At 43.4% G+C, this 23079-nt stretch overlaps 1 protein-coding gene and 1 pseudogene across 1 annotated transcript in view; both read left to right on the forward strand.

Moving 5' to 3' along the window:
* Positions 1-23079, forward strand: part of LOC145407831 (adipokinetic hormone/corazonin-related peptide receptor variant I-like) — a 203351-nt gene that overhangs the window by 74999 nt on the left and 105273 nt on the right. The gene's annotated exons all lie outside the window — the stretch shown is intronic.
* Positions 5119-5237, forward strand: LOC145407942 (5S ribosomal RNA; annotated as a pseudogene).

A 23079-nucleotide genomic window follows, 5' to 3' on the forward strand; every position in this document is an offset into this window, starting at 1 on the left:
CCTTTTCTGTACTCCATAAATCCTTCCAGTGTCGTCATACCCAGCATAGATAACGTACAAAAGGGTATTAACCAGCCATATCCCAATAAATTGTTAAGGAAGAGGTGTTAGGGAGCTTCCTTACCCGACGAGAATACGGACCTAAGGAAGAGTTCTAGAAAGTCTCCTAAACTTAATATAACTTGTGCAGTATTCTTGGTGGCAGTGAAGGCTCCGTGGCACCTCTCCCTAAGCGATTTATTCTGCACATTACACCTTAACATTCCCTTATTTATTATTTGTATTGTTTTATTAGTGACTGTTTCCATCGATAACATACAAGAGGATAAAGGTGCCTTGTGCAGAGTAAATCGCTAAGGAAAAAGTGTTACGAATCTTCAAAGCGGAAATCTCCCAGTCGACCTTAGAATTCAACCCTTTCTGTCAGACACGGGGGGGATGGGGGGGCGTATTCAGGGCTTTTTTTTTTAATGCAAGAAAGAAGGAACCCAAGGCCAGGGTGGGGGATTTCCACTTCGCAAATATCATTCACAGAGTTTTGAGGCGGATGGAGAGACGGGATACGTGAATGAATAAATAAATATATCAATAGATTAATAAGTGCGAGGGTGGAGAGCGACAGACAAACAAGGTACCGGTAAATGTGCTGTATGTGAGTGAGGTAAAAGGGGGAGAGGGAGGTAGAGGCCGAGGATGAGGTCTAGGGATGGAGTGGAGAGGTCTGTGGGAGAGGAGGGTCTGAGCTGGGGAGACGGCAGCGAAATGGCGAGGGACAGGGTGACATGGAGGCGATATGTTTGTGGCCACCCCTTACGGGATTAAGGCGTCTGGCAATAGATAGGTAGAATAGCTGAAAGAATGAAAGAAAACTTACTCATTTTACTTCGTTCTAGACATGTCGAATTCTGATGAGACGCATTGATTCACGTCAGTTCTGTCTAGTATAGTGTTAGCTTAGCCATTAATCCATCATAACTCCCATATTTGTGTGAGTTGAACATTTCAGCATCTCGCTACATTAATTCAAAATCCCACACATGTAAAGGAAATTTAGACATCAGTTGTGCAATCAAGGTCAGAAGTTGGCTTAATGTTCCACTGCACCTACTTCACACCTGGGGTATTTTCGTCACTTTCCTCCACAAATTTGGTCTGTTATTCCTCTACGTCTTCTTCACACTTTGGGCATGTCCGTCTATTCCCCTCCTGACGCATCATGTTGAATAGAAAAATATATGTGCAGAGAAACATACCGAGTGTCCTGTCACCTTAGGAATACCTGCCAGAGAACAGTGAGAAGTGACGCTTGTGAATTAATAGGTAAGCCTTTGTCCATGTTACCTGCTTACGAAATTTCAGTGTACATTTTTTTTGTGTGTGTGTGTGTGTGTCCGACTCTGGGCATAGGCTTCACAGCCTGCTATCAAGGCCCAGCAGTCATCCTACATACCATACACCTCAACATGTCACCACTTCGGCGCTAACACCCACCGTCCATATTGAATACATGCTAGGGCTGTCTCATACAGGACTAATGTATTGGTATTAGCGGGGGTATTTTTACATGTCGGCAGGTCTTCTGGTAGATCAGTAAAGCCTGATTTTAATGAAATTCAAATCATTAAACTGTTCCCTGCCCCAGCCGGGATTCGAACCTGAGTCCGGTGGGACTGCAGGCCACCTCTCTACCGATTGAGCCACCGCCTCCCCCTAAGTATCATGGTAATATCATTTTTTTAAATAACTTCACCATGGCGGTAATGCTACACTGAAAATGTAAAATATTTGCTGCCTGGCTTAACAAGGAGCGTTGAGTCGATAGACATTTAGTCTTATTCATCTGTCTATCTATCTGATTATATGTCTACCTATCTGTCTGTCTATCTTTCAGCATACATACATACATACATACATATATACATACATACATACGTAGATAGATAAATAGATATAGATATTAAATATTTGGATGTCTGTTTGTCCACTATATGTTGAGTTGCTACCAGAGCTTGTTATCTTTTTGTCCAATGATGTCGAGAATCATAAAGCTCAGTTAGCGCATAGCGTTGGTAAAGTGTAAACCAAAGTAAGAAGCAGAGATTGATATTCTTCACTAGCGATACCAATTAAGGCCTGTGGAGAGAAGCAGTTTCATATTCCTCTTAGGCAATGGGGTAAGGTCTAAAAACTCGAGACGTTATCTTTCTTTACTCCCAACTTTTCCATAGGCAGAAGACAGACGTAAGAGGAGAATATTCTAAGTAACCCATTAATAGTCCGTTGTATGTTTCATTCTATGTGAAGTATAATCAAGAGAGGTTCAGAACACCTAAAACTCCGTATAGCTTATGTCAGTCGGTGTTGACAAGCATATCTCACCTATCAAGCCTTCGCAGCCACAAAAGTATAGCGAGATTGTGCCGTTCAGTATGGATCACCTTATCTGAGAATGTACAATGAGATATGTTAGTACTGCAGAACAAAAGTCTCTGTGATCGCTTCACGTATCACCTCCCTCGTAATGGTGTCACTGTTTCTCAGTAATGCTCGTGCGTTAATATTGCAAGTATTTTTTTTTTTTAGTGTCAGACTCTGGTGAAAGGCTTCAGGGCGTATCCCCAGGGCATATCCCCAAGGCCCAGTAGTCCTCCTACATCACATGTCACCAGTTCGGCGCTAACACCCACCGTCCATATTGAGTATATGCTAGGGCTGTCTCATACAGGACTAGTGAATTGGTGTTCGCCTCAGGGCTTGTTGTATCACATGACGTACCCAGTGGTATCAGTGCCCATCCCCTCATATTTCTTTACTTTTTGGTCCTCTCATCCCTAGTCCAGCTGCATTTTTTTTTTTTTTTGGACATGTTTGCTCTCTTTCTTCACATAACTATTTATTGACAGATAATGTATTATTTTGTGAATAATGTTTAAAGTAATATATATATATATATATATATATATATATATATATATATATATATATATGTGTGTGTGTGTGTGTGTGTGTGTGTGTGTGTGTGTATATATATATATATATATATATATATATATATATATATATATATATATAGATATATATACACACAATCAATCAATCAACAGCTTTTTTTTTTATTTTTTTTATAAAAGTAAACATTCTTGATGTACATCTGCAGCAATGAGAAGCATCACTGATGTTACGCTGTAATGTTCTGGGAGGATAAATCATTACGGTTACTTGCTGTATACTTGCGGTCACCCCGGGCTACCCCAGACACCATCCTTTGGAGAGGGAAGGAGGAGGGTCATTCTTCTGGGGCTTCTTCTTCTTCTGCTTCTTCTGCTTTGAAAAATGTAACTCTCCACACAGAATTTGCAGCTGCGCGTTACTTAGAAACAGAACTGTGCATGCATATACCTACAGTCATGGCGCGCTTGACCTTTGTGCTTTAGGTAAAGGCAACTGCATGCTTGATGGCAAGTTTGCTTTCTTTACTAAGCGCTTAGTCACTGCACTATCCCCGGTGATAGCGAGTATTATGGTGGGTTGCATATAGGCTGTACATACGTAGTTTCTCAGAACAACTGCTCTAAGAAACTGAGAAGATTGCCAAAATTGCTCGTTTTTTCAAATTTTAACCTGCCATAACTCGTGCTTGCATAGCTCAGTTGATTTCATTTTTTGCATGCAAACAACTACATGACCAACATGAGAATAGACTCAAAATTTGCTTATCTTACTTTCGTTGCTGTGATTCTGACTTGCTTTGTTTTGCTGTTTCCTGCCCATCTCTACTAATACCACTACCGGACTGTTAATTTATGCACGAGAAATCTACGGACTTGAGCATCCAAATTCTAAAAGAGTTTCAGTTTCATATGAAGCTGGAGAGGGACGCCTTCACGTGGTGGCACTTATCCAAGGGCGGTTGCGTTCCCCAGTTGCACAAACGCCCCTGAACTCTATATCCCCTGAAAGGAGGATGGTGGCAGAAGTGCAGCTTAAGCCTGCAGTCCACCGGCTTCACATTTCAGATGAGCCTTGGACCACAAAACTAAAAGCAATAGCAGAGAAGTGGCTATGGTGGAATAATCTTTTCCAGTAATATTTTATTAAACAAATCTTTTCAGTACGATACCATCTTCCTTAAAACTTATTCGTGCTCGTGGCTGTTTTATTCACAATTTTTGGACGATGATGTGTTTCTAATTTTTTTAAATCTTCCTACTCCAGGCAAGGTTTGTACGATTTACATGAAGTTTCTAGTGATGGAGGGTTTAATGAAGAATGTATAAAACCCCTTCAAGTCAAAAACTCTATCCTAAACAGCGAATAAACCTTTGGCAATTGTTCGAACAAATTAATACAGGAAAAAAAAGGATCACGACATATTAGTGTGTGGAGCTGATAGTGCAATTTTGTGATGTGTAATAGATTTGCCGGATAAACCTGTTGCAGGAAATTATTCACATAAATCAGAATTTGACAGTGAAGGACGGGAAACGGGAAAGATGGCTATTTTCCCCCACACTTCATTATACTACGTACGGAATATTTCTCTCCTCTGTCTCCGTTACGACTTTCATGGTCGTAACACCTGGAAATATTTCTGTTAGTCAGGCATTTCATATTGTTGAGAGTTGAGTCATATGGCCTGAGTGTTATACCTTTAATTAGCGCAGATTTGCATCCTTTTGCAGCTTATTTATAATAGCTCAGTGACAGAAAAAGGCAGTGCTATAGCTCTACATCCTTTCCACAGCACTTCTTGACTAGCACCTGATTTTAGTGTTACTCATTTCATACAACTCAGCATTCAAGTGGAGAGATGGTAGTTTTAGGCCACGTTAGAGTGAAAAGGGTATAGTACTGCACCCTTACCCCTCTCATAGACGGGATAACTCTTCTATTTGAACTAATCCCAGACGATTTCATTCATCTGTGTGAGACCAGTTGATGGGCGCGAGTGTTATACTCTCTGAATGCTACTTCTTTTTGCTCCTATACTCATTATTATTATTATTTTTTTTTTTACTGAGGCGAAGATGCACTTGATAGGTTGGTGATGACTGGCTGATTGCGACATTACTTCATTATCTCTGTACTCGTTAGCATTATATATTAGCAACATATATCTGAGGGGGCCATACCACGTTGAGTACACCGCTTCCCGTCCGATCAGCGAAGTTAAGCAACGTTGGGTCTGGTTAGTACTTGGATGGGTGACCGCCGGGGAACACCAGATGCTGTTGGCATCCCTACGTGTCAAGTGGGGTTGGTGGAGGATTAGTGCCCCTCCCTGTAAAACAATTAACTCTAAGCCCTTGGCCACCCCGTTTGGGATACATGGCGTCTGGCAATGAGAATGAAATGTTATTCGGACATGTTGCATTCAGCCAATCACCACCAACCTGTCAAGGGCATCTTCGCCTCAATTGAAAAAACTGAGTATAATTAACTTATTTTGAAAGTAAGGGCAGGAAACAAGTCTTTTTTTTTTTTTTTTATTATTAGCTTGCCTGCTTTATTGCCTTCAGTACAACGACTTTATTTACTTAGCTATTTATATATTTATGTATTTACGTATTTACTCCAGTACTAGCGCCAGATAATCGTATTCAGTTTAATTCTTTCAGTACCATGATGTGTTTTTGTCTAATGCATGATGGAGTTTCCCTTTTTTTGTATTTGACTCCTCCGGCTAGAAAAAGGGGAAGAAAAAAAGTCCGGATCTCAATACATGAATTAGCTATGTCCGAAAAATGTAAATGACCTGGTGTCTGGCTGAACAGGGTGTATTGACCCGATAGACGCTTCTTTGTTGAGCGGATGTGATAGACTTACCTGTTAAATGTATAGTTTTAATTAACTCCTTCGATGCAGGGACGTGTTTGTGATATATTTTTACTGACCCTAAATGACTTCTGTTTTTATTAATATTATTATTGTTATTATTATTATTATTATTATTATTATTATTATTGTAATTGTTGTTATGATGATGATGGTGATGATTATTATTATTATTGTTATTGTTGTTGTTATCATTATTTGTTACATTATTATTATTGTTATTATTATTATTATTGTTAGTAGTAGTAGTAGTAATAGTAGTATCGTTATTATTGTTTTTTTATTATTATTATTATTATTATTATTATTAGCTTTGAAGAGACTGTTGAAGCTGGAGAGGTAAAACATAGCATTTAAAAATCCCTCCAATGATAGGGTACTCTCCTAACCTTAGCAAAATTAATGTTTTTACCAAGGAAAAAATATAAATAAGTTCGTCGTCGAGGAAAGGATGCTCCCAAATACCTACTCCTTAGCGATTTATTTTTCTGGACACAATAACTTTTTGTACGTAATTTATGCAGAGTATGGCAATAGTGGAAAGATTTATTTAGCGTGGAATAAGAGAGTAAGGTGTAATAGGTAAAATAAATTATTTAGGAAAAGGTGTTAAGGAGCTTCCTGAACAGACGGAAACATCTCTTTGTAAAACACCTCTTGGATTCGGAGACATATCTTGGATTCGAAAACGTCTCTTGGATTCGGAAACATCTCTTGGATTCGGAACATCTCTTGGATTCGAAAACCTCTTGGATTCGAAAACCTCTTGGATTCGAAAATATCTCTTGGATTCGAAAATATCTCTTGGATTCGAAAACATCTCTTGGATTCGAAAATATCTCTTGGATTCGAAAACGTCTCTTGGATTCGAAACCATCTCTTGGATTCAAAAAACCTCTTGGATTCGAAAACCGCATGGATTCGGAACATCTCTTGGATTCGAAACTGTCTCTTGGATTCGGAAGCATCTCTTGGATTCGGAAGCATCTCTTGGATTCGGAAACATCTCTTGGATTCGGAAACATCTCTTGGATTCGGAAGCATCTTGGATTCGAAAACATCTCTTGGATTCGGAACATCTCTTGGATTCGAAACTGTCTCTTGGATTCGGAAACATCTCTTGGATTCGGAAACATCTCTTGGATTCGGAAGCATCTTGGATTCGAAAACATCTCTTGGATTCGAAACCATCCCTTGGATTCAAAAAACCTCTTGATTCGGAAACACCTCTTCTTTCTTGGATAAAATCGTCTAGTAGTGGCAAGAAAAATAATAAGTAAAACAGACAGGGGTTTATTTTTGAGAAGTGATGAGATTCTTTTGTGAGCTGGTCCTCTCGGGCTCAAGAGTCACTAGGGAGGAAAGAGGAAAAAGAGGAGGGAGGGAGAAAAGAGAAGAACAGGGAAAAACGATAGAAAGGGTTAGAAAAAGAGGAGGAAGCAGTGGGAAGAGAAGGAGACAGAGGAGAGGAATGGGTGAAGAGGAGGAGAGAAGGGGAAGAAAAAGAAGAGAGGAAAAAGGGGAGGTAGAGAGGAGGGAAGGAGTGGGAAGGAATGAGAGAGAAGAGGGGAAAGAGGAGAGGAGAGACAGGGAGGAAGGAGGGGGATAGGGAAGAGAGGAGAGAGAGGGAACAAAGTTTTTTTAATATGAAAGAAAAGTAAAGGAAAGAATTAAAAGAAGAAAATGAGATTGGAAGTGAAGGAAAGGAGAGAGAAAAAAAGGAAGGAAAAGGAGAATAAGAGGTAGGAAAAGGAGGGAAGAGATAAGGAGAGGGAAGGAAAGATGGAAGGGGAGAAAGGAAAAGAAGGGAAGGAAGAAGGAAGAGGAGGAAGAAGGAGTAGTACATGTGAAGGAAGAAGAGATGAAAGGAGCGACCATGTACCTCAGGATTATGTGTCGCTAGGGAGGAAAGAGGAAAGACGCGGGAGGAGAGAGCGAGGGAGGAGAAGGAGAGAGGGGAAAGAGGGATGGGAAGAAGCGAGAAGAAAAGGAATGAAAGGAGGGATGGACGAGAGAGGACAGGAATGAAAGAGAATGAAAAATGATGGAGGAGAGGAAAGAATTGAGAGGGAAGGAAAGAGGAGGAGTAATGAAGAAAACCTGAGAGAGTCAGATTGTGAGAGAAGGGAAGAAAAAAGGGAGGGCGGGGGGTGGAATGGGAAGGAGAGATAAGAAGGGAAGGAAAGAGGAAAGTGAAAGAAAGATGGAGGGAAAAGTAACAGTATTTCTTGTGTGGGCTTTACATCTCGGCACTAGATCCACTGGGGAGGAAGTGAGGAAAGACAGGAGGAAAAGAGTGGGGGAAATTAGAAGGAAGGAGAGAAGAGAAGGAGAGAGGAGGAAAGGAAATAGTATGGAAGAATGTAAAGGTGAAGTGTGAGGAAGGAGAGGGAATAGGGAGGCAAGGGTAGGAAGCAACGACGATCTAGAAGAGGAAAATTAGGAGGAAGGAAAAGAGACGTAAAAGGAATGGCGAGGAAAGAACAGGAAAAAAGAAAGTCAGAGGAAGTGAATGTGGGAGAGAGTGGAGGAAAGACGGGAGGAAAGAAAAGGAACTGATGATGAGAGGGAGAGGAATTCATAGGAAGTAGGAAAGACCAGGGACCAGCAAAGGAAGCAGGTAAGAGGAAAAGAGAGAGGGGACTTTAGATGGATAGGTAGATAGATACTTGTGTGTGTGTGTGTGTGTGTGTGTGTGTGTGTGTGTGTGTGTGTGTGTGTGTGCATGTTAAACACAGAAGCAGAGACTTAGCTCCTGTAAACCTTCCTCTTCATTCTTGCCTAACCGTCAAATTTTCCCCAAGTTTGACCAGAATGGGACAAAACTGTTAAACTGATTTTCCTAGTTTAGCGTTTGACCAAGCCCCGTGACCTTCAACTTTTCACCTATTATTTTGAAATCTAAGAAGTTCCTATCTTGGCTGTCCCTCAACCCTTCCGCTAAGTTTGGTTAAAATCACTTAAAAACTGGTTGAGCTATTTTTCGGAACGCGCGCGCTCGCACACACACACACACACACACACACACACACACACACACACACACACACACACACACACACACACACACACACACACACACACACACACACACACACACACACACACACACACACACACACACACACACACGGGAGGGGGGAGGAAAACAGACACACGGCGATCAAAATAGAATACAGACCTACTTTGCTAGCGCGGGTGTAATAGGGAAGGAAATGAATGGAATAATATTAAGGGCAGCATTGAAGAAGTAAAGAAGAGAGGGAAGAATAGGGAAGTAAAGGAGGAAAGAATGAGAAAGGTGGAAAGGTAGAAAGAGGGAAATTAAAGAGAGAAGAACATGCGAAATGAGAAAAAGGAAGAGAGTGATAAAGAAGAACAGAGAACAAATTAAGAGGTAGATAAAAAGAGACAGAACAGACCTAACGAAGCGAAGAAAGGAAAGTGAATAATGGTGAGAGAGGGAGAGAGATTTCAGGGGTGCAATGGAGTGATAGACAAGAGAATGGGCAAAAGTGACGGTGGATTGAATTCGAAAAGAGAGAGAGAGAGAGAGAGAGAGAGAGAGAGAGAGAGAGAGAATATAACGTTAAAGGAATAATGCAATAAGGTTTCAGGAAATATTAGAGGAAAAGAGGAAAACACGAATAAGAGCAAGATTGGGGAGGTGGTAGAGATGCAGCTGAGCGGCAGTGAAAAGTACTGTGACAAAGTAAATGAAAATCTCTCTCTCTCTCTCTCTCTCTCTCTCTCTCTCTCTCTCTCTCTCTCTCTCTCTCTCTCTTCCTTCTGAACTTCACTGTTGGTTCCGTCGACTTGATCCTCCTCCTCTAAGAATGTTCAGTATACCTTTTATATTGTTAGAAATGTCGGTGACCTTCAGCAGAGTCTGACACAAACTTCTCTTTTTATCCGTCCATTTTCGGCTTCCATCTCTTTTTCTGTAACTTCATATCAAGTTTCCAATCCGAACGTTGTATATTACAGTTGTACATAGCCACTGATCTTGGAAACCTAATGGTGTTCCTCAGGGTTCTATCCTTTCACTCACTGTCTTCATCCTCTTCGTGAATTATCTGAGCTGTTCATTTAGACTCGTTCACTTACACACTCAAGACTCCATCATTTTTCCCCCTGCTTCGTACAGCGTTCATCTTAAGTCACAGGACGAGTCTTTGACACACCTAGCTTTGGACTGGGCTCATATTTGTTATTTAATTCACATAAATGTCGTTAATTACCACTAGTGGACGGATGACTCTTGTATTTAGTCCCAGCTACCTCAAGACGATTTTATTCAGCTGAGAATGAATCACAGGTTCCTGAGAGTATTAGTGACTCAAAAACCAAACTCCTCCATCTTTCAACCCGTCAGTCTTCCAAATGACTAACTCTTTTCCGTTAGCAGCACATAACTCATTCCCTTGTCGTCTCTCAGTATTGTTGTGATGTATTTTTCTTTACCGTCTTTCCCCTGGTCATGAAAAGGTTTCATGAAGGGTATAATGAACTCCTCCAATTGGAAAATTATCCAAACTGAATGAAATCGCCTGTGTGTATAGAAAGAGGTAGATGAGAGATATTATATATAGATAGATAGATATAAAAATATGACTTACTAATGTTGAAGGGATTAATCTTTCACTTCTTGTGACTCCAAACACATCCTCACTGTCTCCGATCATCTCTCACCCAAAAATCTCCACCTGTCCCCGCAGCTCTGTCCGCTCCTTTTATACCACGCCAGCAAAAGCTTCATTTTTTTTTTTTTTTAAGAGCTGTTTCCTTTCTTCTTCTTGCAGCCTTTCTGTTCTCATATCTGTGCTGTCCTCACTTGGTCGTCAGTAATGTTTGTAAATTACCATCTTTATAGGCTTAATGCAGCAACAAGCCAGTACTACATTAGTTTACGTCCGATGATGCAGAAAAAAAATGATTTAAATTCCTGTTGTCATTGGCTGAACAAGATTATTATTTATTTATTTATTTTATTACTTGAAAGTGTATTGAGTCAACCACTTTATAATGATGGTGTGGTCTGGTGAATAAAGGCAGGCATGGATTGTTTTGGTGGTATTGAATGGTGTAGCTACTGCCTGGTGGAGCAGGTAAAAGTGTTGTGTGGAGTAGAGTGGTGTGACGGTGGTGTGGTAATGTGGTGAGTGAAGGTCCGAGTGGAGTGTATTAAGGAGTCGGAATATGGTAATGTGGTGGTGGTGGTGGCTTGGTGGTGTGTTAAGTGTGGTAGTGTGACGGCGTGTAGTGTGGTGAGAGATGAGTGTGGTGTGGTTGATTGTGTTGAAGTGGAGTACAAAAATGTGAAGTACTGTGGAAAGTTATGTCTACGGGGAAGGTACACAGGTAGACAAGCATGAAGTTGACAAGTGTAGGTAAAAATGGAGAGTATATAGGCTACATGACAGTAATGTAAAATTGTAACAAAAAACACAGAAAGGAAATGTGTGTGGTGTGTAAAGGGGTGAAAGGGACATAATGGGTGTTAAAGGTGGGGAGGAAAGGCATTACGCGGCTCCTAATGTGTCCAACACACTCTTACACTACGACGGGGGGAGGGGGAAGAAGAGGAGGAGGAAGAGAAGGAGGAGGTAAAGAGGAGAGTGGAAGGGAAGGTAGGGAGGAGAGGGAGAAAGAGCAAAAAGGGGAGGGTGGAGGGGGGTCTGAAGACATTAGAGGAATGTGGATAGGACACACACACGAGCGCATACAAGAAATTTTGGTGTAAATGAAAAATCAAACCTGTATTTTCATCAAAGAATAGGAAGGGAAAAACTGGAGACAGGGAGGAAAGGGAAAGGAGGGGATGATGAGAGAGAGGGAAGAGGAAGGAAGAGGTAGAGAGGGGAAGAAGAGGAGGAGGGAGAGAGGGAAGAGAATGCACCAGGAAAACAAAATAAGGAAAGTGTGTGTGTGTGTGTGTGTGTGTGTGTGTGTGTGTGTGTGTGTGTGTGTGTGTGTGTGTGTGTGTGTGTGTGTGTGTGTGTGCGCGCGCGCTTTGAGAATATATGTTTGCATTATACTTGATGAATATAAAGATAACGATGAAAATTATAGTGTGCATGATGATGATGTAGTATGTGTATGTTTGTATGTGTGTGTGAGTGTGATTTTCAGGCTAAACTCATCACCAACTAAAGCTGATCAGGCTGAAAGTTGTTAATTAACTGTGTTGATCTTTGGCGTCTGTGGTGGTGCCTGGTGTGGCTGAGGCAAAGTTACCAGCGAGGAAACACAAAAAGACGATGGCATGGAAAATAAAAACAGGAGAGCCAGCAGGGAGCCGTGAGAAGCTTTTTTATCCCTCTCAGACCCTTGTTTCTCTCATGGCTAAATATAGTCACTCAACTCCATTAGGAACAGAGTACCAGAGTTGTCCCGTTCATAAGAGGGGTGTTGTTTCCTCTTCTAACTCTCAATCTCCTGTGGTCGTCTCTCATGCTGAATAAAATTGACTGACGTTAGATGGAATGAAACAATGTGACGTGAAAGTTTAATCAGAGCAGAGATATAACCCGGTATACAAAGAACAAGGGGTGGGATGCTAATATATTCACGATTGAGTTTGTGTCGTAACTCGTACTTGTTTTTTGCAGGTGGAACAGCTGAAGGAGAGGGCCAAGTCATTCCCATATGTTCTGTCCCTCGTACAGGAAGTAAACCTTAGCTACGAGAGCAAAAATGATCGTAGGTTTTATGTCTATTGTGTGGGAGAATCAAGGAGAGTGCATATTATCGCCATGTCTCTATATCTTTACGCAAATCCACGTTACGCCCACCCCGGGAATACACATTTGCATCTGATCGTCTTCTTCATACATTTGCATATAATTTATTTATTTATATATTTATTTCTGTATTCATTCGTTTATTTACTTACATTGAAAGACGAACCAGCAGACATACAACAGCGAGCAGACAGAAAGAAGGTAAGAGAAAGAGAGAGAGTAAATCCGAGTAATGGTGAGAGGCATACTGTTAACTGAGTCGGAATTCCGCCGCCATTGTACTTGCGATAAAAATCATTTGGTGTCAGCCCGAGTCAGTTACCCAAATTAAGGCGTTAGTCAAGGCCATTTTTATTCCTTTAAATGGCATGATTTCTCCCTGTCGAACAGTATTGTGCAGGGTCAGGGCGCCCGCCATTTCCTTGCCCTTATTTGGCGGCTATTTACCAGTCGCGATAGGGAAGCTGGTTTTGTTTTCAGAGTGTCTGTCCGTCTGTGTGTCTGTTAGCTCGATAACTTAGCAACCGCACAAGGTATCGCCACAAAATTTAACAGGTGTGTAGTAGGGAAAAAAGGCGATCACGAGTTCGAAATTGGTGAAAGTAGGAGAAGGTCTGTATGTCGGTTACCACGATAACTTCGCAACCGCTCAAGATATCATCACAAAATTTTACAGGTGGGTAGTAGTGATGAAAATCTCCTACGAGTTCGGAATTGGTGAAAGTAGGTCAAGGTTATATTCCGAGCCGCGCTAGATTTGTATCGGCCCGCGGCTGATATGTGTCCTCTCTTGGGGGGCCTCTTGTCTTGTTTTTGTTTTTAGCTTGGATGGAACAGTCTTGCGGGCTCTTGGACTTTGGCTCCTTCTTTCTTGCTTAATGAAAAAAATATATATATTTCCTGTTTTCCATGAAGCTCTTTACTACATTCATTGGTAACCATGCAGTTAACAAGTGGACATCTGTTGGTTGAGTGGGTTCAGGTGCTCCAACTAGATATATGACCCATAGAGGTGTAAGTCTGAGATTTAGTTGGGGCATATTGTTCCCATTCGGCCTCAGGGATGAACGACTGGTCACTCATGTTTTAGATATGGAGATTGAGTAACCTGGACGTGCAGTTTTGTTCCAGCATTAATGGACTGGATGACTGATGGATAGAAGGAAAATATATAGTCTCCCTTAAAAAAAAACAAAAAAAAATGTGCTACGTGAATCCTTTAACTGCAGCGCTTCTTACTAAATTCTTGCTTCTAACAGGCACGTTTACTAAACTCAGGAAAGATTTACTGAATGGATGGGTTAACATAAAGACTTCAGTGACCCCCTCATAACAAAAGATCCATCCTAAGGTGCATAAAATCGTCTGGAGGTACCAGAACAGTAAAAACAACCCTCATCAGATTGAAGGGGTTGGCTGACAGTATTCAAGTGGGTTAGAATGGGTTAAAGTAGTAGGAGTATTAGTCGTAGTAGTAGTCGTCGTCGTCGTCGTCGTCGTCGTCGTCGTCGTCGTCGTAGTAGTAGTAGTAGTAGTAGTAGTAGGAGGAGGAGGAGGAGGAGGAGGAGGAGTAGTGGAATTAGTATTAGTAGTAGTAGCAGTAGTAGTAATAGTAGTAGTAGTAGTAATGGTAGTAGTAGTTGTTGTTGTATAATTAATAGTAGTAGTAGTAGTAATAGCTGTTGTTGTTGTTGTTGTTGTTGCGCAGCACTCATCTCAACGTGAAACCAGCTAACTTCAAGGTGAATGTGCCCTTTTCCTGCAGTCCATCCTCCTCCTTTTCGTTAATAGACATAGGGCTGAGCGACGTTTGCATAACCAGGTACATGAAAGGTGTGTAATCAACCTTAATTAAGTTTGAGGCCTGGATGTGGAGAGGGATTATTGGGCGAACCTGTACGTAATTAAGTCAGGTTGTTGTAGGTCAGCTTTCAACAGAATTATTACGGCTCGTGGCTGGTGCTGGTAATGAGTGTGGTAGAGAGAGAGAGAGAGAGAGATGGATGTAATCAGACAGACACTGGTGGAAGGATGAACTGGATGGATGGATGGACTAACAGACAGACAGACGAACAGAGATACGGAGAGGAAGACAGGTATACAACGAAATAGAAAGACAGCCAATTATACAGACAGACAGATAGACAAACAGAAAGGTGAAGAAGCAGACAGACAGACAGAAACAGAAATAAGAGACATACAAAGTAACTGGGATAGTAAAAAAAAAAGTGGCACAACATTAGGGCAAGACTGAGAGAAATTGAAGGGAGTGTGTGAAAGGAAGACAGTTTATGGCATGAACTCCTTTCTGTTTAAGATTTTTGTTTGGCTAGACCCCCCTTCACTGCACACGCTCGCGCGCGCGCGACACACACACACACACACACACACACAACTACAAACATGGAGAAAAGCAGCACCGAAATATATTCAAATTCCCTTCAAGGCCCAAGAAGGCACGGAGTCGGCTTGTCACACCGAATCTCTTCGAAGCCTATTTTAGAAAAGCAGTTTTCGTAATACCGTAGATAGAATTACCTGAAAATAACAGACACCAAGCTCGTCGAGAACAAGAGAAAGACAGTTGTGTGTTGCTGAAAGGGACAGGCGAGACAAAGTTGATATGCGAAAGAAAATGTTGAGCTTATGGAACATGAAAGAGAGAGAGAGAGGGGGGGGGGGAGTTAAAAGAACCTGTCGTAATTCAAAGGTCTTAACCAGCCATACATAGGAATTACCATGAATACGATTGCCAGGTACACATTACTACTCTAACAATGATGGAAGAATAAAGATAAAAAGCATACGGTAGTAAATACAGGAAAGCATAGTAAAGATAGAAATGCACAGTAAAAATGGAAGAGCTTAGTAAAGATAGAAATGCATAGTAAAGACAGAAGAGCTTAGTAATAATGAATGCGTTCCCAACCTACCGCCCCTTTCAGCCTCGCGAGGACGGAAGAGGTCGTGCGTGTAATCCTCAGGGGGATAATCCGAGTTGGGATTTTTACAAGAGAGGAAAAAACAAGTAATCCATCACTGAATTAATCCTAGCCAGTCTATGTCTAACCAATATTTGAATAATTGCTTTATAGAACTGCTAACTCTGCAAAGTCAAATTTTAGGCCCAAAAATGTGGCTGAGGTGAATGCCTACCAGTATGCAAAACACTGTGCTCCTTTCTAATATACTGTAGAACTTGCCGTATGTGTGTGTGTGTGTGTGTGTGTGTGTGTGTGTGTGTGTGTGTGTGTGTGTGTGTGTGTGTGTGTGTGTATGTTTTAGGCAGCCGAAACTACACATTCAAATCGCACCGAAATTGGCACAGAAATCGCAAAAAATTCACTGATGTGAAAAAACTTGGTCCCATCACGATTGAGAAACTTTTACTATATTTAATGAGCGATCTCATTTTGACCAATAAAACGCCGCTCCAGGCGCCCCGCATAGGATATAAGTAAAATTTTTTGCCCACAGGTACAACTAAAGTATTTCGGACTTGCGTTCGGACAACTTGGGTTCCATTCCCGAACCTGCAAAAAACACTATCAGTTGGTTAGCTGCAAAAAATCCAAGTGACGTTACACTGGAACAGCACATAAACGCGAGAGCCCTCCTCAGGAGCAAGTGCGAGGGGCCCGAAGGGCCCACGAGCACTTGTACGTAACTGTGGCCGTACACAGTGACTTTGGATCGTAGAACCGGGGCTGCCTCTTGTGAAAGAATGCCCTTCAGGTGCCACCCCGTCTAAAATCTGGCCCAAGTAAAGCTCAACTACTGCGCCAATTTTCACAGTTCTAGGCGTAAAACTATGGCCGTGCATAACGACTTTGTCCTTGACCCCTGGGAGGCCCCACCCTTCGTAAACCATGGCAGGAGTGAACGTTTATCAGCATAGAATAGCTCATGTTCTTAGATTAAATACTATGGTTGTGCATGACGACTTTACTCAAGACCACTCCCTCCCCCCCTCCCTTTCCCGCGAGGAACAAATTCTCTAGGGTTGTACTAGGCTCATAACCTGGCCTGAGTAAAAAAAAAAAAAAAAAAACGTGCCTAATGGTTTTGGCTGTGACCCTCGGAGACCGCCCCCCTCCCCGTGGGGGTCGGCCCTCAGGAGTCATTCCCTGCCTCGAACCTAGTCATGGTGGAGGCTTACTCTTATGTAATGTTTCTTTTTTCCTGGCACCCCTTTCATTAAACCGGGACTCCATTCATCACAGAAGTACAGTAACTCAGTGAGTGCGTGAGTGACACAGTTAGGAACAAGCACTATGTTTCGCCGCCTCCATGGATGCGGGAAAAATACTGTACGTCATAGGACTGAAGGGCATAACCACAGTCTTCTTCCTCCCACAACCACCTTTCTTCCTCTACGCAACTTTCCTCCCATCTCTCTTCTTCTATCTCCTTCCCCTCCTATCCCTCCCTCCTCCTCTCTTCTCTCTCCTGTTCTCTCGTTCCTTCCTTCTCTCCTCCCGTCCCTTCCACGTCTTTCTTCCTCCTTTATAACCTCTAATCTCCCCGCTACGTCCTTCCTTCTGCCTTCCACCTTCCGCCCTCCTCCTCCTGCCCTCCTCCTCATCCTTACTCACTCCTTTCTCATCCCACAGCCTTCTCTTCCTATCTATCCCACATCCATGCTGCTTCCCTCCTCCCTCCACTTCTCCTCTTCCTCTCTCCTTTTCCTGCTTTCTTCCCGCCTATCCACCCCTCCTACCTTTGCTTTTTGCTCCTTTGTCCTCCCCACCATCTCCTTTCTCTTTCCTCCCTCCCTCTTCTCTCTTCTCTTTCCTCCCTCCCACCCCTTTCCCCACTCTTCTTTCCTCACCCTCCCTCTTCCTCCATATCTCCACTCCTCTGTTTTCCTCCATCCCTCTTTCGTACTCTTTCTCCCTCTCCTTTCCCCCATCTTCTAGTGACCAAGTGTATTATCATGTTCCATAATGCATACGACATTGAAACTCTCTCTCTCTCTCTCTCTCTCTCTCTCTCCTCAAAGTTGTTTCATCATGCACATTCATTTGATCTCTGCCAATTAGGGCATCTGCTAAATGGAGAGAGAGAGAGAGAGAGAGAGAGAGAGAGAGGGAGAGAGAGAGAGAGAGAGAGAGAGAGAGAGAGAGAGAGAGAGAGGGAGAGAGAGAGAGAGAGAGAGAGACAGACAGACAGACAGACAGACAGAGCGCATAAATGATCAACAAACTACCAGCCATTCCACCGAAGTGAATTAGATATCATGAAAGATAAATGATGCTTTTATCCCACCTCATGCTCTGCCCTCGTCACTCTCCTTGCCACTCTCCCTGCCCCTGTTCTTGTCCCTTTCCCTGCCCTTGTCCTTGTCCCTTTCCCTGTCCTTGTCCTTGTCCCTCTCCTTGCCCCTGTTCCTGCCCCTTTTCCTGTCTCTGTCCCTCTCCCTACCCCTTTCTTATCCCTGCACCTGCCCCTGCCCCTGTCCCTGTTCAATTACCTGTCTCTGTCACTCCCCCCCCCCTCTCTCTCTCTCTCTCTCTCTCTCTCTCTCTCTCTCTCTCTCTCTCTCTCTCTCTCTCTCTCTCTCTCTCTCTCTCTCTCGTCCTGGATGACTCTAATATTAACATACTTTATCTGGTTCATGTGCCTCTTCTCTGTTCCTGTCAGTCTCTCACACTTACTCTCCCGCTCTCTCTTACACACACACACACACACACACACACACACACACACACACACACACACACACACGAGACGACCTTGATCCAACGCTGACCTTACCACAGAATGGGAGCGACTAAAAGAAGAACCTGAATGTGGTTTCCTGACTCCGTGGGAATGTTTGCATATAGTACTTGCAGTCAACCTCCCTTCTGTACAGTATAGCAGCCTTCACAGTACTTCACCATCCATGCCCACCTCTGTTGCCCACCACCACCCAGATCCAGACAGCACAGAGAAGCCCCAGCCAACAACTCAGAGCTATAGTAAGAGGTGTATCCCGATGTGTAGAGTCAGCTATAAGGACTGCTCTTAACCTCCCCTACACAATCAGTAGCTCAGCACCAACGGCGTTGAGTGGGATGTTGTACCAAATTCGTAGGGGCACAATTGTTCTGCTGTTCATCAGTGATCCCCAGCAGCATCCTAAACTGTGCTACACTTTGGGTTTATGTGTGTGAGGGGGGAGGTATATAGTGCAAAATCCTGCTTCATTCCATAATTTTCAGTCAGCCCACAGTTAACATTCACAGACTTCTATGACTCACCCTCAGCTGCGTACAATCGTCTGACGTTAGCCACCTAATTTTTGGAAAATACTGTTCTCTGGGCACTAGCTGTCATACGAATTTAATCAGTAGCGAGTGTTCTTACTTGTGTGTGTGGGAGAGGTCGAAGTTAAGGGTAAATGTGTGGGTAAGTGTGAGTGTGTATGGTTGAGTGTAAAGGGAAGAGTATGGTAAGTTTTAGGAAAAGAGTAAAGAGAAACGTAAGTAGTCACATTTCTGGATACTAAGAGAGGCACTTCATCCTTGTGTATTTTGTGTGTGTGTGTGTGTGTGTGTGTGTGTGTGTGTGTGTGTGTGTGTGTGTGTGTGTGTGTTTTGCATAGCTGTAATAAGGTAAGTGCCTCTCAGTCCCTAGGGACGGTGGGAGTGCGGGTGCAGATGGTGGAGATGGGTTTGGTGGGGTCAAGGAGGAATAGCAGAGTGGGGATTAAACTTGGATGGTTGTAGTGGATTGTGTGGGGGTTAGGCGGAGTGAATATTGGGTCAGGGCAGTTGAGGTGGGGTGTGGGCTGGGTTGGGTGTGCGTGGGTTTGGTGAGGTGATGTGGATAGGGCTGGTATTCATGAGGTGAGGTGTTGGTGTATCAAGGAGAGTGCAGTATGATGGAGTGAGGATGTTTGTTGTGGGGTGTCTGTAATGGGCCGGGGAAGACCAGAAAGGATGTGTTAGAGTGTAGTAGTAGTTGTTCCCTAGGCAGTCTGGCCGAACAGCCCCGAGTCCCTTAGGAAGGCCATGGCCAAGACCGGGCATTCCCACAGAGCTCTCAAAGAGTGTATGTTGTGTTGTTGGCGTAGGTGATTGTGTGCAATGCAGTCTTCCATAATATGCTTAATAGTATGGGGTGCTGTGTTGCATCCTGGACAGGCATCAGCGACGGAGTCATCCAGCCTCTTCTGGTAGCTTAAGAGGGCTGGATGGTGCCCACATCTCAGCCTGGCCAGGTGGACCCTGTCCTCACGAGGAAGATAGGATTCAGAAGGGTGGATGTCAGGAGGCCGTGCATGCAGCTGTGTGTTGTCTTTAAGTGACTGAATGGAGCGGCGAGTGATCTGAGTGTGGATATGCTTCTGGAAGCTGGTCTGAGGTGGGCGAGGGGAGAGAGATGACAGTATTTGTGTATGGTATCTTGTGCTGGGTGTTGTTTTGATGTTCCTTGGTGTGGGTGGACGTGCTGCCACGTACTGTAGTGGATGTTGTGGGTTTGTGGAGGCTGCAGCAAGAAACTGGGTGCCTCTCATGTCTAGGTGATCCTTGACCTTGAGGACTTTGGTTTCTTGATGTAGGTGGTCTGTGGGTGTAGTAGCTGTGCAGTGTGCAGCCTGTGATTATTTTTAGGGCCTTGTTCTGTATGGTCCGTAGAGTGTTGTAGTGTGTTTTGGTCAGGTTAGAAGCCCAGGCAGGGCTTGCATAATTCATCACTGAACGTATGTATTGTTTGTATACTGTGGTGGTGGTTTCTTTGTTGTGTCCGAATGTTGTATGGGCAAGTGACCTCAAAGCATTGAGTCTTGGTGTTATTTTATTTTTAATGTTTGTGATGTGTTGTTTGAATGACATTGATGTATTGTATGTTACACCAAGGATTTTTTTTTTTTTTTTTTTTTTTTTTTTTTGTGGGGGGTGGTAGTGGAGTGTTGTTTATGGTGAGGTGTGGGATGTGACTGTGTTCTGCTGTCCAGTTTGTGAGAAGGGTAACTGTAGATTTGGCTGGGGCTATTTTGAGCCTGTTTGTGGTGAACCATTCGTGTAATGTGTTGAGGTAAGGTTGAATGATGTGTGCAGCTGTGTTTGAGTTTTGGTGTGTACATGTAAGTGTTATATCATCTTCATAGGAAGCTATGTGTATCTGTGGTGTGTGGGGTGTGGGTATGTCGTGCATGTATAGATTAAAGAGTGTAGGGGACAAAACAGATCCTTGGGGGACGCCGTTTGTGAAGTTTCTGATATTTGAAGACTGACCGGCAAATGTTACGTGTGCACATCTGCCTGCTAAGTAGTTTGCCAACCATCTTTTTGTGTTATTGTGCATGTTTGTGTTGAGTATTTTGTTTGTGAGGTTGTGGCGGGGGATGGCATCAAAAGCTTTGCTAATGTCTAGTGTGACTAGGAGTGTTCTGTGTGGTGGCCTAGCTGATTTCATGCCATCGAAAACTCTCTGTATAAGGTCTGTAAGAAGGGTGTTTGTGGAGTGTAGTGGCCAAAAGCCATGTTGTGACTGGGCTAGGGGAATGTGAGGTGTGACTAGTTGTAGTATCAGTCGTTCAGTGACTTTAGACGGGGTGCAGAGGAGTGTGATGGGGCGATGTGAGGAGGGTAACGTGGGGTCTTTGTTGGGTATAGGGATAGTGATGATATTGCCATGCTTCCAGATGTTGGGTATTATGTTGTGTGAGTAGCTGTAGTTTGATATGTTGGTGAGTGCTTGTATGCCTTGTGGTCCTAGGTGTTTAAGGTGAATGTTGCTTATGTTGTCTGGTCCACAGGCAGATGAGTGCTTGAGGTTGTTAATTATGTGCTTCGTCTGGTTGTAAGTGAAAGGTGCGTAGTCTGGGTCTGTGGGGAACTGTCTCTTACGTCTGATGATGCGTCGGTCCTCTGGATGGGGGGTTAGATGGCTGACTTGTGAAAAGTGATTGATGAGAGTGTTTGCTTGTGTTTGTTTGAGGGTATGGTGTCTGTTGTTGTGATGGCAGCGTGTGATTGTGTGGTGTTGCTGTTGGAAAGTGTGGTGCTGTTTAGTGTTTTGTAGAGTTTGCTGATGTTTGTTTTGTGGTCAAGTGTTGGGAGGTAATTTTTCCAGTTTAGTGTTTGTTCTTCTGATATTTTACTGTTTATATGAGTGTTGAGTTCTTGTATTTGTTGTATGATGTCTTGTGTATGGGGTGTTGGGGAGTGTCGCAGTATGTCCCGTTGTCTGATGAGGCCTTGAATTTCTGGTGTGAAGTTGGGGTTGTCTCTCTTTCTGTTGCCTCTAGGGATGTGTCTTTTGTCTGCGTTTTGTATGATTGTATTGAAAGTATCCACACCGGTGTTGACGTTTGTAATGGGTGTACTGTTTAGTGTTTCGAAATGTTGTTCTGTTTCAGTTACAAAGGCCTCCCAGTTGGCTCTCTTATAATTAGTGTATGTGTGTTTGTGGCCAGCTGGGGTGATTCTGGTTTTGGTAGTGATGATGATTGGGAGGTGATCAGAACCTAAGGTTTTGACCACTCTCCACGATGTAGTGGGAGCGAGGTTTGGGGAGCAGGTGATGTCTGGAGATGATGGGAGGAAGAGGGCTTGGTGTGGGATATGGGTATGTTGGTCTAGACTGTTTGTGTTAGAGTGTAAATGGAGCTGGTGTTGAAAGGGTAAGCTTGGGCCAGTGCTGTGTTGGTGGAGTGGCTTCTGGTTGGGTAGTTGTGGTTGGATGGGAGTGGTTCAGGTGTTAATTGGGTTTGGGGAGGTGGGATGGTACCTATAATGCCGTGACATGAGTGTACGGTGGGTGGCTAGGGCGGAAGTGGGTGTTGTTGCAGTAGTTATCATGTGGTGTTGAAATAAGTTGGGGTTGTTGTGGAGGGATGTGACTAGGAGTGATCATGGTGGGCAACGGGTGTGGTTCTGATGGGTGTGTGTGGGTGTGTGGTGGGATGTAGGTTTGAATAGGCTGGTATTGGTGGAGTGAACGTGTGAGTTGGATGGCTGTGGTGGAATGTAGATAGATTAGATATCGATGGGGTTTGAATGTGAGCTGAGTGGTAGTGATGTGTGGTGTTTGGTGTATGTTGGCTGGTTATGATGGGGTATGAGTGTGTTTGATGGTTGCGGTGGGTGTGAGTGTGGAATGGGTGGTTGTGTGTTGTATAGGTGTGCGTTGAACGGCTGTGTAGGGTTATAAGTGTGGTCAGAGTGGGTGTGGGTGGCTTCTGGGTGATTGAGGTAGAGTGTGAGTAGGTTTGACGTGGTTATAGTTCGATGTGGGTGCGGTTGGGATGGCTATAATGGAGTGTGGATGTGATTGAGATGGTTGTGGTTGGATGTGGATGTGGCTCTTTGGCTTCAGACAGATGTGGATAAGCCAGAGCAATTTATGTACTGTAGTACAGGGTTGATCTGGGATGGTTATGAATGTGTGGATGAGATCAGTAAGGATGTGATAGTGTGGGAGTGGGGTAGGTGTGTGAGACAGGATAAGCACGCCTGGATGCTCACCACAGCAGACCAGGGCAGGGCGGGAGAGGATCAACTGTGCC

This window comes from Coenobita brevimanus, chromosome 74 (genome assembly GCF_032717465.1).
Source record: "Coenobita brevimanus isolate Jiangsu-jjx chromosome 74, ASM3271746v2, whole genome shotgun sequence".
Classification (NCBI taxonomy): domain Eukaryota; kingdom Metazoa; phylum Arthropoda; class Malacostraca; order Decapoda; family Coenobitidae; genus Coenobita; species Coenobita brevimanus.